The sequence below is a fragment of the Catharus ustulatus genome, chromosome 33, assembly GCF_009819885.2.
Source record: "Catharus ustulatus isolate bCatUst1 chromosome 33, bCatUst1.pri.v2, whole genome shotgun sequence".
NCBI classification, from domain to species: domain Eukaryota; kingdom Metazoa; phylum Chordata; class Aves; order Passeriformes; family Turdidae; genus Catharus; species Catharus ustulatus.
The window spans coordinates 2,039,409-2,055,497 of NC_046253.1; the positions used below are offsets into that span (position 1 = coordinate 2,039,409).

Sequence of the window (16,089 nt, forward strand, 5' to 3'; positions counted from 1 at the left end):
TCCAGGAATCCTGACTCAAAATTCCAAAATTCCGACCCCAAATTCCCAAAATTTTGACCCAAAATCCCAGAATCCAGACCCCAAATCCCAGAATTCTGACCCCAAATCCCAGATTTCCATAAAAATTGGGAAATTTGGGATGAATTTAAGCAAAAAATTGGGGAATTCTGGGATTGGTTTTATCTAAAAATTGGAATTTTTGGGATTAATTCAATTGAAATTCCAACCTCAAAATCCCCAGAATTCGGACCCCAAATTCTCGGAATTCCGACTCCAAATTCCCAAAATTTCGACCTTAAATTCCCAGAATTCTGACACAAAATCCTGGAATTCTGAGCCTAAATTCCAAAAATTTTGATCCCAAATTCTCAGAATTCCGACTCCAAATTTCCAAAATTTTAACCTCAAAATCCCAGAATTCTGATCCCAAAATCCCAAAATTTTGACCCAAATTCCAAAAATTCCGACCCTAAATTCCCGGAATTCTCACCCAAAATCACAAAATATTGACCCCAAATCCTGGGATTCCGACACAAATTCCCAAAATTTTCACCCAAATTTCTGAAATCCCGACCCCCAATCCCAACGTTCTGAACCCAATCCCAAAATTCCGACCCTGAATTCCCAAAATTCCAACACCAAATCCCAGATTTCCTTAAAAATTGGGAAATTTGGGATGAATTTAACCCAAAAATTTTGGGAATTTTTGGGGTTGGTTCTACCAAAAATGGGAAATTTTCCATCGAAAAATGGGAATTTTTGGGATTGGTTTTATCTAAAAATTGGAATTTTAGGATTAAATTGACTGAAATTTTGACACAAATTCCCAAAATTCTGACCCCAATTCCTGGGATTCTGACCCAAATATCCAGGAATTCTGACTCAAAATTCCAAAATTTTGACACCAAATTCCCAGAATTTTGACTTCAAATTCCCAAAATTTTGACCCCAAATCCCAGAATTTCCATAAAAATTGGGAAAATTGGGATGAATTTAACCAAAAATGGGAATTTTGGGGTTGGTTTTATCTAAAAATTGGAATTTTGGGGATTAATTCAATTGAAATTCCAACCTCAAAATCCCCAGAATTCCGACCCCAAATTCTCGGAATTCCGCCTCCAAATTCCCAAAATTTCGACCCCAAAATCCCAGAATTCCAACCCCAAATTTCTGTAATTCTAACGAAAATAATGAAATTCTGACACCAAATCCCAAAATCCCGACCCCAAATTCCCAAAATTCCGACACCAAATCCCAGATTCCCATAAAAATTGGGAAATTTGGGATGAATTTAAGCAAAAAATTTTGGGAATTTTGGGGTTGGTGTTGTCTAAAAATGGGAATTTTTGGGGTTGGTTGTGTCTAAATTTGGAATTTTGGGGAATAATTCGACTGAAATTCTGACACCAAATTCCCAAAATTCTGAACTCAAATCCTGGTATTCTGACCTAAATTCCTGCGATTCTGACCCAAATATCCAGGAATTCTGACTCAAAATTCCAAAATTCCGAGCCCAAATTCCCAAAATTCCAACTTCAAATCCCAGAATTCCCTAAAAATTGGGAAATTTGGGATGAATTTAAGCAAAAAATTGGGGGAATTTTTGGGGTTGGTTCTACTAAAAAGGAGAGATTTTCCATCAAAAAATGGGAATTTTTGGGGTCAGTTTTATCTAAAAATTGGAATTTTGGGGATTTAAATCGACTGAAATTTTGACCCCAAAATCCAAGAATTCCGACACCAAAATTCCCAAAATTTTGACACCAAATTACCAAAATTTTGACCCAAAATCCCAAAATTTTGACCCAAATCCCAAAATTCCGACCCCAAATCCCAAAATTCTGCCATCAAATTCCCAAAATTTTGACCCCAAAATCCCAGAATTTTGACCCCAAATTTCTGTAATTCCAACTACAAATCCTGGAATTCCGACCTGAAATCCCAAAATCCCGACCCCAAATCTCGGGAATTCAAACTCCAAATTCCCAGAATTCCGACCCCAAATTGCCAAAATTTTGACCCAAATTCCCGGAATTCTCACCCAAAATCACAAAATTCCAATTCAAATTCCCAAAATTTTGGCAGCAAATCCCGGAATTCTGACCCCAAATCCCCAAAATTCCGACCCCAAATTCCCAAAATTCCAATCCCAAATCTCAAAATTCTGACCAAAATTCCCAGAATTTTGACTTCAAATTCCCAAAATTTCAACCCCAAATCCCAGATTTCCATAAAAATTGGGAAATTTGGGATGAATTTAACCAAAAATGGGAATTTTGGGGATTAATTCAATTGAAATTCCAACCTCAAAATCCCCAGAATTCCGACCCCAAATTCTCGGAATTCCGCCTCCAAATTCCCAAAATTTCGACCCCAAATTCCCAGAATTCTGACACAAAATCCTGGAATTCCGAGCTTAAATTCCAAAAATTTTGACCCCAAATTCTCAGAATTCTGACTCCAAATTTCCAAAATTTTAACCTCAAAATCCCAGAATTCTGATCCCAAAATCCCAAAATTTTGACCCAAATTCCAAAAATTCCAACCCTAAATTCCCAGAATTCTCGCCCAAAATCATGAAATTCTGACCCCAAATCCCGAGATTCCAATACAAATTCCCAAAATTCCGACACAAAATCCTGGAATCCTGACCCCAAATCCCAGAATTCCATAAAAATTGGAAAATTTGGGATGAATTTAAGCAAAAAATTTTGGGAATTTTGGGGTTAGTGTTGTCTAATAATGGGAATTTTGGGGGGTTGGTTCTGCCAAAAATGTGAAATTTTCCATCAAAAAATGGGAATTTTTGGGATTGGTTTTATCTAAAAATTGGAATTTTGGGATTTAAATTGACTGAAATTCCGACCCCAAAATCCCGAAATTTTGACCCAAAATCCCACAATTCTGAGACCAAATCCCAAAATTCTGACCCCAATCCCAAAATTCTGTCACCAAATTCCCAGAATTTGGATCCAAAATCCCAGAATTCCGACCCCAAAATTCCCAAAATTTTGATACCAAAATCCCGAAATTTTGACCCTAAATCCCAGAATTCCGATGCCAAATTTCTGTAATTCCAACCCCAAATCCTGGAATTCTGACCTGAAATCCCAAAATTTTGACCCAAATTCCCAAAATTCTGACACAAATTCCCAAAATTTTGATCCAAAATCCCAGAATTCCGACCCCAAATCCCAAAATTCTGAGCCCAAATCCCAAAATTCCGACTCCAAATTCCCAAAATTCTGACCTGAAATCCCAAAATTTTGACCCAAATTCCCAGAATTCCAACCGTAAAATCCCAAAATTTTGACCCCAAAATCCCAAAATTTTGACCCAAATTCGCAGAATTCTGACACAAAATTTCCAAAATTCCGACCCCAAATCCCCAAAATTCCAACCCTAATTTCAGAATTCCAACCTCAAATTCCCGGAATTCTCACCAAAATCACGACATTCTGACCCCAAATTCCAGGATTCCGACACAAATTCCCAAAATTTTGACCCAAATTCCTGGAATTCCGACCCAAAATCCCAGAATTTCGACACAAAATCTGCGATTCTGAACCAAAATTCCCGAAATTCTGACCCCAAATTCCTAAAACTCTGACCCCAAATCCCGGAATTCCATAAAAATTGGGAAATTTGGGATGAATTTAAGCAAAAAATTTTGGGAATTTTGGGGTTGGTGTTGTCTAAAAATGGGAATTTTTGGGGTTGGTTGTGTCTAAAAATTGGAATTTTGGGATTTAAATTGACTGAAATTCCGACCCCAAAATCCTGAAATTTTGACCCAAAATCCCAGAATTCTGAGACCAAATCCCAAAATTCTGACCCCAATCCAAAAAATTCTGTCACCAAATTCCCAGAATTTTGACCCAAAATCCCAGAATTCCGACCCCAAAATTCCCAAAATTTTGATACCAAATTCCCAAAATTTTGACCCAAAATCCCAGAATTCCGACCCCAAATTTCTGTAATTCCAACCCCAGATCCTGGAATTCCGACCTGAAATCCCAAAATTTTTACCCAAATTCCCAAAATTCTGACACAAATTCCCAAAATTTTGATCCAAAATCCCAGAATTCCGACCCCAAATCCCAAAATTCCAATTCCAAATTCCCAAAATTCTGACCTGAAATCCCAAAATCCCAACCCCAAATGCCCAGAATTCCAACCGCAAATTCCCAAAATTTTGACCCCAAAATCCCAAAATTTTGACCCAAATTCGCAGAATTCTGACACAAAATTTCCAAAATTCCGACCCCAAATCCCCAAAATTCCGACCCTCATCTCAGAATTCCAACCTCAAATTCCCGGAATTCTCACCAAAATCACGACATTCTGACCCCAAATTCCAGGATTCCGACACAAATTCCCAAAATTTTGACCCAAATTCCTGGAATTCCGACCCCAAAATCCCAGAATTTCGACACAAAATCTGCGATTCTGACGCAAAATTCCCGAAATTCTGACCCCAAATTCCTAAAATTCTGACCCCAAATCCCGAAATTCCATAAAAATCCGGAAATTTGGGATGAATTTAACAAAAAAAATTTGGAAATTTTGGGGTTGGTTCTACCAAAAATGGGAAATTTTCCATCAAAAAATGGGAATTTTTGGGGTTGGTTTTATCTAAAAATTGGAATTTTGGGGATTTAAATCGGCTGAAATTCTGACACCAAAATCCCCAGAATTCCGACCCCAAATTCTCGGAATTCCGACTCCAAATTCCCAAAATTTCGACCTTAAATTCCCAGAATTCTGACACAAAATCCTGGAATTCTGAACTTAAATTCCAAAAATTTTGACCCCAAATTCTCGGAATTCCGACTCCAAATTTCCAAAATTTTAACCTCAAAATCCCAGAATTCTGATCCCAAAATCCCAAAATTTTGACTCAAATTCCAAAAATTCCGACCTTAAATTCCCAGAATCCTTGCACAAAATGACAAAATTCTGACCCCAAATCCTGGGATTCTGACACAAATTCCCAAAATTTTCACCCAAATTCCTGAAATCCCAACCCCAAATCCCAAAATTCTGAGCCCAATCCCAAAATTCCGACCCTGAATTCCCAAAATTCTGACCCCAAATTCCCAAAATTTTGATCCAAATTCCCAGAATTCCGACCCCAAATCCCAAAATTCTGAGCCCAAATCCCAAAATTCCGACTCCAAATTCCCAAAATTCTGACCTGAAATCCCAAAATCCCAACCCCAAATTCCCAGGATTCCAACCGCAAATTCCCAAAATTTTGACCCCAAAATCCCAAAATTTTGACCCAAATTCGCAGAATTCTGACACAAAATTTCCAAAATTCCGACCCCAAATCCCCAAAATTCCGACCCAAATCTCAGAATTCCAACCTCAAATTCCCGGAATTCTCACCAAAATCACGACATTCTGACCCCAAATTCCAGGATTCCAACACAAATTCCCAAAATTTTGACCCAAATTCCTGGAATTCCGACCCAAAATCCCAGAATTTCCACACAAAATCTGGGATTCTGACCCAAAATTCCCGAAATTCTGACCCCAAATTCCTAAAATTCTGACCCCAAATCCCAGATTTCCATAAAAATTGGGAAATTTGGGATGAATTTAAGCAAAAAATTTTGGGAATTTTGGGGTTGGTGTTGTCTAAAAATGGGAATTTTGGGGGGTTGGTTCTGCCAAAAATGGGAAATTTTCCATCAAAAAATGGGAATTTTTGGGGTTGGTTGTGTCTAAAAATTGGAATTTTGGGATTTAAATTGACTGAAATTCCGACCCCAAAATCCCGAAATTTTGACCCAAAATCCCAGAATTCTGACCCCAAATTTCTGTAATTCCAACCCCAAATCCTGGAATACCAACCTGGAATCCCAAAATTTTGACCCAAAATCCCAAAATTTTGACCCAAATCCCAAAATTCCGACCCCAAATTCCCAAAATTTCGACCCCAAAATCCCAAAATTTTGACCCCAAATTTCTGTAATTCCAACTACAAATCCTGGAATTCCGACCTGAAATCCCAAAATTTTGACCCAAATTCCCAAAATTCTGACACAAATTCCCAAAATTTTGATCCAAAATCCCAGAATTCCGACCCCAAATCCCAAAATTCTGAGCCCAAATCCCAAAATTCCGACTCCAAATTCCCAAAATTCTGACCTGAAATCCCAAAATTTTGACCCAAATTCCCAGAATTCCAACCGTAAAATCCCAAAATTTTGACCCCAAAATCCCAAAATTTTGACCCAAATTCGCAGAATTCTGACACAAAATTTCCAAAATTCCGACCCCAAATCCCCAAAATTCCGACCCTAATCTCAGAATTCCAACCTCAAATTCCCGGAATTCTCACCAAAATCACGAAATTCTGACCCCAAATTCCAGGATTCCGACACAAATTCCCAAAATTTTGACCCAAATTCCTGGAATTCCGACCCAAAATCCCAGAATTTTGACACAAAATCTGCGATTCTGACGCAAAATTCCCGAAATTCTGACCCCAAATTCCTAAAATTCTGACCCCAAATCCCGAAATTCCATAAAAATTGGGAAATTTGGGATGAATTTAAGCAAAAAATTTTGGGAATTTTGGGGTTGGTGTTGTCTAAAAATGGGAATTTTTGGGGTTGGTTGTGTCTAAAAATTGGAATTTTGGGATTAAATTGACTGAAATTCCGACCCCAAAATCCCAAAATTTTGACCCAAAATCCCAGAATTCTGAGACCAAATCCCAAAATTCTGACCCCAATCCAAAAAATTCTGTCACCAAATTCCCAGAATTTGGACCCAAAATCCCAGAATTCCGACCCCAAAATTCCCAAAATTTTGATACCAAATTCCCAAAATTTTGACCCTAAAACCCAGAATTCCAACCCCAAATTTCTGTCATTCCAACCCCAGATCCTGGAATTCTGACCTGAAATCCCAAAATTTTGACCCAAATTCCCAAAATTCTGACAGAAATTCCCAAAATTTTGATCCAAAATCCCAAAATTCCGACTCCAAATTCCCAAAATTCTGACCTGAAATCCCAAAATCCCAACCCCAAATTCCCAGAATTCCAGCCGCAAATTCCCAAAATTTTGACCCCAAAATCCCAAAATTTTGACCCAAATTCGCAGAATTCTGACACAAAATTTCCAAAATTCCGACCCCAAATCCCCAAAATTCCGACCCTCATCTCAGAATTCCAACCTCAAATTCCCGGAATTCTCACCAAAATCACGACATTCTGACCCCAAATTCCAGGATTCCGACACAAATTCCCAAAATTTTGACCCAAATTCCTGGAATTCCGACCCCAAAATCCCAGAATTTCGACACAAAATCTGCGATTCTGACGCAAAATTCCCGAAATTCTGACCCCAAATTCCTAAAATTCTGACCCCAAATCCCGAAATTCCATAAAAATCCGGAAATTTGGGATGAATTTAACAAAAAAAATTTGGAAATTTTGGGGTTCGTTCTACCAAAAATGGGAAATTTTCCATCGAAAAATGGGAATTTTTGGGGTTGGTTTTATCTAAAAATTGGAATTTTGGGGATTAAATCGGCTGAAATTCTGACACCAAAATTCCCGGAATCCCGACCCCAAATTCTTGGAATTTCGACTCCAAATTCCCAAAATTTTGACCTTAAATTCCCAGAATTCTGACAAAAAATCCTGGAATTCCGAGCTTAAATTCCAAAAATTTTGACCCCAAATTCTCGGAATTCTGACTCCAAATTTCCAAAATGTTGACCTCAAAATCCCAGAATTCTGATCCCAAAATCCCAAAATTTTGACTCAAATTCCAAAAATTCCGACCTTAAATTCCCAGAATCCTTGCACAAAATGACAAAATTCTGACCCCAAATCCTGGGATTCTGACACAAATTCCCAAAATTTTCACCCAAATTCCTGAAATCCCAACCCCAAATCCCAAAATTCTGAGCCCAATCCCAAAATTCCGACCCTGAATTCCCAAAATTCTGACCCCAAATTCCCAAAATTTTGATCCAAATTCCCAGAATTCCGACCCCAAATCCCAAAATTCTGAGCCCAAATCCCAAAATTCCGACTCCAAATTCCCAAAATTCTGACCTGAAATCCCAAAATCCCAACCCCAAATTCCCAGGATTCCAACCGCAAATTCCCAAAATTTTGACCCCAAAATCCCAAAATTTTGACCCAAATTCGCAGAATTCTGACACAAAATTTCCAAAATTCCGACCCCAAATCCCCAAAATTCCAACCCTAATTTCAGAATTCCAACCTCAAATTCCCGGAATTCTCACCAAAATCACGACATTCTGACCCCAAATTCCAGGATTCCGACACAAATTCCCAAAATTTTGACCCAAATTCCTGGAATTCCGACCCAAAATCCCAGAATTTTGACACAAAATCCGGGATTCTGACCCAAAATTCCCGAAATTCTGACCCCAAATTCCTAAAGTTCTGACCCCAAATCCCAAAATTCCATAAAAATTGGGAAATTTGGGATGAATTTAAGCAAAAAATTTTGGGAATTTTGGGGTTGGTTGTGTCTAAAAATGGGAAACTTTTGGGGTTAGTTCTACCAAAAATGGGAAATTTTCCATCAAAAAATGGGAATTTTTGGGGTTGGTTGTGTCTAAAAATTGGAATTTTGGGATTTAAATTGACTGAAATTCTGACCCCAAAATCCCGAAATTTTGACCCAAAATCCCAAAATTCTGACCCCAAATTTCTGTAATTCCAACCCCAAATCCTGGAATACCAACCTGGAATCCCAAAATTTTGACCCAAAATCCCAAAATTTTGACCCAAATCCCAAAATTCAGACCCCAAATTCCCAAAATTTCGACCCCAAAATCCCAGAATTTTGACCCCAAATTTCTGTAATTCCAACCACAAATCCTGGAATTCCGACCTGAAATCCCAAAATTTTGACCCAAATTCCCAAAATTCTGACACAAATTCCCAAAATTTTGATCCAAAATCCCAGAATTCCGACCCCAAATCCCAAAATTCTGAGCCCAAATCCCAAAATTCCGACTCCAAATTCCCAAAATTCTGACCTGAAATCCCAAAATTTTGACCCAAATTCCCAGAATTCCAACCGTAAAATCCCAAAATTTTGACCCCAAAATCCCAAAATTTTGACCCAAATTCGCAGAATTCTGACACAAAATTTCCAAAATTCCGACCCCAAATCCCCAAAATTCCGACCCTAATCTCAGAATTCCAACCTCAAATTCCCGGAATTCTCACCAAAATCACGAAATTCTGACCCCAAATTCCAGGATTCCGACACAAATTCCCAAAATTTTGACCCAAATTCCTGGAATTCCGACCCAAAATCCCAGAATTTTGACACAAAATCTGCGATTCTGACGCAAAATTCCCGAAATTCTGACCCCAAATTCCTAAAATTCTGACCCCAAATCCCGAAATTCCATAAAAATTGGGAAATTTGGGATGAATTTAAGCAAAAAATTTTGGGAATTTTGGGGTTGGTGTTGTCTAAAAATGGGAATTTTTGGGGTTGGTTGTGTCTAAAAATTGGAATTTTGGGATTTAAATTGACTGAAATTCCGACCCCAAAATCCTGAAATTTTGACCCAAAATCCCAGAATTCTGAGACCAAATCCCAAAATTCTGACCCCAATCCAAAAAATTCTGTCACCAAATTCCCAGAATTTTGACCCAAAATCCCAGAATTCCGACCCCAAAATTCCCAAAATTTTGATACCAAATTCCCAAAATTTTGACCCAAAATCCCAGAATTCCGACCCCAAATTTCTGTAATTCCAACCCCAGATCCTGGAATTCCGACCTGAAATCCCAAAATTTTTACCCAAATTCCCAAAATTCTGACACAAATTCCCAAAATTTTGATCCAAAATCCCAGAATTCCGACCCCAAATCCCAAAATTCCAATTCCAAATTCCCAAAATTCTGACCTGAAATCCCAAAATCCCAACCCCAAATGCCCAGAATTCCAACCGCAAATTCCCAAAATTTTGACCCCAAAATCCCAAAATTTTGACCCAAATTCGCAGAATTCTGACACAAAATTTCCAAAATTCCGACCCCAAATCCCCAAAATTCCGACCCTCATCTCAGAATTCCAACCTCAAATTCCCGGAATTCTCACCAAAATCACGACATTCTGACCCCAAATTCCAGGATTCCGACACAAATTCCCAAAATTTTGACCCAAATTCCTGGAATTCCGACCCCAAAATCCCAGAATTTCGACACAAAATCTGCGATTCTGACGCAAAATTCCCGAAATTCTGACCCCAAATTCCTAAAATTCTGACCCCAAATCCCGAAATTCCATAAAAATCCGGAAATTTGGGATGAATTTAACAAAAAAAATTTGGAAATTTTGGGGTTGGTTCTACCAAAAATGGGAAATTTTCCATCAAAAAATGGGAATTTTTGGGGTTGGTTTTATCTAAAAATTGGAATTTTGGGGATTTAAATCGGCTGAAATTCTGACACCAAAATCCCCAGAATTCCGACCCCAAATTCTCGGAATTCCGACTCCAAATTCCCAAAATTTCGACCTTAAATTCCCAGAATTCTGACACAAAATCCTGGAATTCTGAACTTAAATTCCAAAAATTTTGACCCCAAATTCTCGGAATTCCGACTCCAAATTTCCAAAATTTTAACCTCAAAATCCCAGAATTCTGATCCCAAAATCCCAAAATTTTGACTCAAATTCCAAAAATTCCGACCTTAAATTCCCAGAATCCTTGCACAAAATGACAAAATTCTGACCCCAAATCCTGGGATTCTGACACAAATTCCCAAAATTTTCACCCAAATTCCTGAAATCCCAACCCCAAATCCCAAAATTCTGAGCCCAATCCCAAAATTCCGACCCTGAATTCCCAAAATTCTGACCCCAAATTCCCAAAATTTTGATCCAAATTCCCAGAATTCCGACCCCAAATCCCAAAATTCTGAGCCCAAATCCCAAAATTCCGACTCCAAATTCCCAAAATTCTGACCTGAAATCCCAAAATCCCAACCCCAAATTCCCAGGATTCCAACCGCAAATTCCCAAAATTTTGACCCCAAAATCCCAAAATTTTGACCCAAATTCGCAGAATTCTGACACAAAATTTCCAAAATTCCGACCCCAAATCCCCAAAATTCCGACCCAAATCTCAGAATTCCAACCTCAAATTCCCGGAATTCTCACCAAAATCACGACATTCTGACCCCAAATTCCAGGATTCCGACACAAATTCCCAAAATTTTGACCCAAATTCCTGGAATTCCGACCCAAAATCCCAGAATTTTGACACAAAATCCGGGATTCTGACCCAAAAATCCCGAAATTCTGACCCCAAATTCCTAAAGTTCTGACCCCAAATCCCAAAATTCCATAAAAATTGGGAAATTTGGGATGAATTTAAGCAAAAAATTTTGGGAATTTTGGGGTTGGTGTTGTCTAATAATGGGAATTTTGGGGGGTTGGTTCTACCAAAAAATGGGAAATTTTCCATCAAAAAATGGGAATTTTTGGGGTTGGTTGTGTCTAAAAATTGGAATTTTGGGATTTAAATTGACTGAAATTCTGACCCCAAAATCCCGAAATTTTGACCCAAAATCCCAAAATTCTGACCCCAAATTTCTGTAATTCCAACCCCAAATCCTGGAATACCAACCTGGAATCCCAAAATTTTGACCCAAAATCCCAAAATTTTGACCCAAATCCCAAAATTCCGACCCCAAATTCCCAAAATTTCGACCCCAAAATCCCAAAATTTTGACCCCAAATTTCTGTAATTCCAACTACAAATCCTGGAATTCCGACCTGAAATCCCAAAATTTTGACCCAAATTCCCAAAATTCTGACACAAATTCCCAAAATTTTGATCCAAAATCCCAGAATTCCGACCCCAAATCCCAAAATTCTGAGCCCAAATCCCAAAATTCCGACTCCAAATTCCCAAAATTCTGACCTGAAATCCCAAAATTTTGACCCAAATTCCCAGAATTCCAACCGTAAAATCCCAAAATTTTGACCCCAAAATCCCAAAATTTTGACCCAAATTCGCAGAATTCTGACACAAAATTTCCAAAATTCCGACCCCAAATCCCCAAAATTCCGACCCTAATCTCAGAATTCCAACCTCAAATTCCCGGAATTCTCACCAAAATCACGAAATTCTGACCCCAAATTCCAGGATTCCGACACAAATTCCCAAAATTTTGACCCAAATTCCTGGAATTCCGACCCAAAATCCCAGAATTTTGACACAAAATCTGCGATTCTGACGCAAAATTCCCGAAATTCTGACCCCAAATTCCTAAAATTCTGACCCCAAATCCCGAAATTCCATAAAAATTGGGAAATTTGGGATGAATTTAAGCAAAAAATTTTGGGAATTTTGGGGTTGGTGTTGTCTAAAAATGGGAATTTTTGGGGTTGGTTGTGTCTAAAAATTGGAATTTTGGGATTTAAATTGACTGAAATTCCGACCCCAAAATCCTGAAATTTTGACCCAAAATCCCAGAATTCTGAGACCAAATCCCAAAATTCTGACCCCAATCCAAAAAATTCTGTCACCAAATTCCCAGAATTTTGACCCAAAATCCCAGAATTCCGACCCCAAAATTCCCAAAATTTTGATACCAAATTCCCAAAATTTTGACCCAAAATCCCAGAATTCCGACCCCAAATTTCTGTAATTCCAACCCCAGATCCTGGAATTCCGACCTGAAATCCCAAAATTTTTACCCAAATTCCCAAAATTCTGACACAAATTCCCAAAATTTTGATCCAAAATCCCAGAATTCCGACCCCAAATCCCAAAATTCCAATTCCAAATTCCCAAAATTCTGACCTGAAATCCCAAAATCCCAACCCCAAATGCCCAGAATTCCAACCGCAAATTCCCAAAATTTTGACCCCAAAATCCCAAAATTTTGACCCAAATTCGCAGAATTCTGACACAAAATTTCCAAAATTCCGACCCCAAATCCCCAAAATTCCGACCCTCATCTCAGAATTCCAACCTCAAATTCCCGGAATTCTCACCAAAATCACGACATTCTGACCCCAAATTCCAGGATTCCGACACAAATTCCCAAAATTTTGACCCAAATTCCTGGAATTCCGACCCCAAAATCCCAGAATTTCGACACAAAATCTGCGATTCTGACGCAAAATTCCCGAAATTCTGACCCCAAATTCCTAAAATTCTGACCCCAAATCCCGAAATTCCATAAAAATCCGGAAATTTGGGATGAATTTAACAAAAAAAATTTGGAAATTTTGGGGTTGGTTCTACCAAAAATGGGAAATTTTCCATCAAAAAATGGGAATTTTTGGGGTTGGTTTTATCTAAAAATTGGAATTTTGGGGATTTAAATCGGCTGAAATTCTGACACCAAAATCCCCAGAATTCCGACCCCAAATTCTCGGAATTCCGACTCCCAATTCCCAAAATTTCGACCTTAAATTCCCAGAATTCTGACACAAAATCCTGGAATTCTGAACTTAAATTCCAAAAATTTTGACCCCAAATTCTCGGAATTCCGACTCCAAATTTCCAAAATTTTAACCTCAAAATCCCAGAATTCTGATCCCAAAATCCCAAAATTTTGACTCAAATTCCAAAAATTCCGACCTTAAATTCCCAGAATCCTTGCACAAAATGACAAAATTCTGACCCCAAATCCTGGGATTCTGACACAAATTCCCAAAATTTTCACCCAAATTCCTGAAATCCCAACCCCAAATCCCAAAATTCTGAGCCCAATCCCAAAATTCCGACCCTGAATTCCCAAAATTCTGACCCCAAATTCCCAAAATTTTGATCCAAATTCCCAGAATTCCGACCCCAAATCCCAAAATTCTGAGCCCAAATCCCAAAATTCCGACTCCAAATTCCCAAAATTCTGACCTGAAATCCCAAAATCCCAACCCCAAATTCCCAGGATTCCAACCGCAAATTCCCAAAATTTTGACCCCAAAATCCCAAAATTTTGACCCAAATTCGCAGAATTCTGACACAAAATTTCCAAAATTCCGACCCCAAATCCCCAAAATTCCGACCCTCATCTCAGAATTCCAACCTCAAATTCCCGGAATTCTCACCAAAATCACGAAATTCTGACCCCAAATTCCAAAATTCCGACACAAATTCCCAAAATTTTGACCCAAATTCCTGGAATTCTGACCCAAAATCCCAGAATTTCGACACAAAATCTGGGATTCTGACCCAAAATTCCCGAAATTCTGACCCCAAATTCCTAAAATTCTGACCCCAAATCCCAGGCTTCCATAACAATTGGGAAATTTGGGATGAATTTAACAAAAAAATTTTGGAAATTTTGGGATTGGTTGTGTCTAAAAATGGAAATTTTCCATCGAAAAATGGGAATTTTGGGATTGGTTTTATCTAAAAATTGGAATTTTGGGGATTTAAATCAACTGAAATTTTGACCCCAAAATCCCAGAATTCCGACACCAAAATCCCAAAATTCTGGCATGGAATTCCCAGAATTTGGACCCAAAATGCCAGAACTTCAACCCCAAAATTCCCAAAATTTTGATACCAAATTCCCAAAATTTCGACCCCAAAATACCAAAATTTTGACCCCAAATTTCTGTAATTCCAACCCCAAATCCTGGAATTCCGACCTGAAATCCCAAAATCCCGACCCCAAATCCCAAAATCCCGACCCCAAATTCCCAAAATTCCGACCCCAAATTCCCAGAATTTTGACCCCAAATTCCCAAAATTTTGACCCCAAATCCCAGAATTCCGACCCCAAATTCCCAAATTTTCAACCCCAAATCCCGAAATTTGTTCCATCGAAAAATGGGAATTTTGGGATTTAATTTTGCCCCAAAAATTGGGAATTTTGGATTTCAATTTTACCCAAAAATGGGAATTTTGGGAATAATTCTGTCCAAAAATGGGAATTTTGGGGTTAATTTTAACTGGGAATGGGAATTTTGGGGTTTAATTTTATCAAAAAATAGAAATTTTTGGGGTGAATTCCAGAAAAAATGGGAAATTTGGGGTTGTTTGTGTAAAAAATGGGAATTTTGGGGAATTAATTGTATGTAAAAATGGGAATTTTGGGATAAATTTAATAAAAAATTGGGAATTTCTGGAAATAATTTAATTAAAAAATGGGAATTTTGGGGTTTAATTCCATTGAAAAATGGGAATTTTGGGATTAATTTAATCAAAAAATGGGAATTTTGGGATTTAATTTTATCAAAAATGGGAATTTTGGGGGGAATTCTGCAAAAAAAATGGAATTTTTGGGATAAAATTCAACTAAAAATGGGAATTTTGGGGGTTAATTCCATCCAAAAATGGGAATTTGGGGATAAATTTTTATAAAAAAATGGGAATTTTGGGATTTAATTTTATCAAAAATGTGAATTTGGGGGGAATTCTGGCCAAAAAAATGGAATTTTTGGGATTAAAATTCAACTAAAAATGGGAATTTTGGGGTTTAATTTCTTAAAAAAATGGGAATTTTGGGATTTAATTACAACTAAAATGGGATTTTTTTGGGTGAATTCCATTAAAATGGGAATTTTGGGATTTAATTACACATTAAAAGGGGAATTTTGGGCTTCAATTCCAAATAAAAATGGGAATTTTGGGGATTGATTCCACATAAAAATGGGAATTTTGGGATAAATTGAATCAAAAATTGGGAATTTCTGGAAATAATTTAATCAAAAAATGAGAATTTTGGGGTTTAATTTTATCAAAAATGTGAATTTGGGGGGAATTCTGGCCAAAAAAATGGAATTTTTGGGATTAAAATTCAATTTAAAATGGGAATTTTTGGATTAATTTAACTAAAAATGGGAATTTTGGGATTTAATTACAACTAAAAATGGAAATTTTGAGCTTTAATTCCAATTAAAAAAGGGAAATTTGGGGATGAATTCCACATAAAAATGGGAATTTTGGGATAAATTGAATCAAAAATTGGGAATTTCTGGAAATAATCAAAAAATGAGAATTTTGGGGTTTAATTCCATTGAAAAATGGGAATTTTGGGATAAATTTAATCAAAAAATTGGGAATTTTGGGATTTACATCCATCCCAAAATGGGAATTTTTGAG

At 37.5% G+C, this 16,089-nt stretch overlaps 1 protein-coding gene across 2 annotated transcripts in view; it reads left to right on the top strand.

Moving 5' to 3' along the window:
- The window catches only part of LOC117009542 (C-type lectin domain family 4 member G-like), a 39,367-nt gene that overhangs the window by 10,565 nt on the left and 12,713 nt on the right, over positions 1 to 16,089 (top strand). The gene's annotated exons all lie outside the window — the stretch shown is intronic.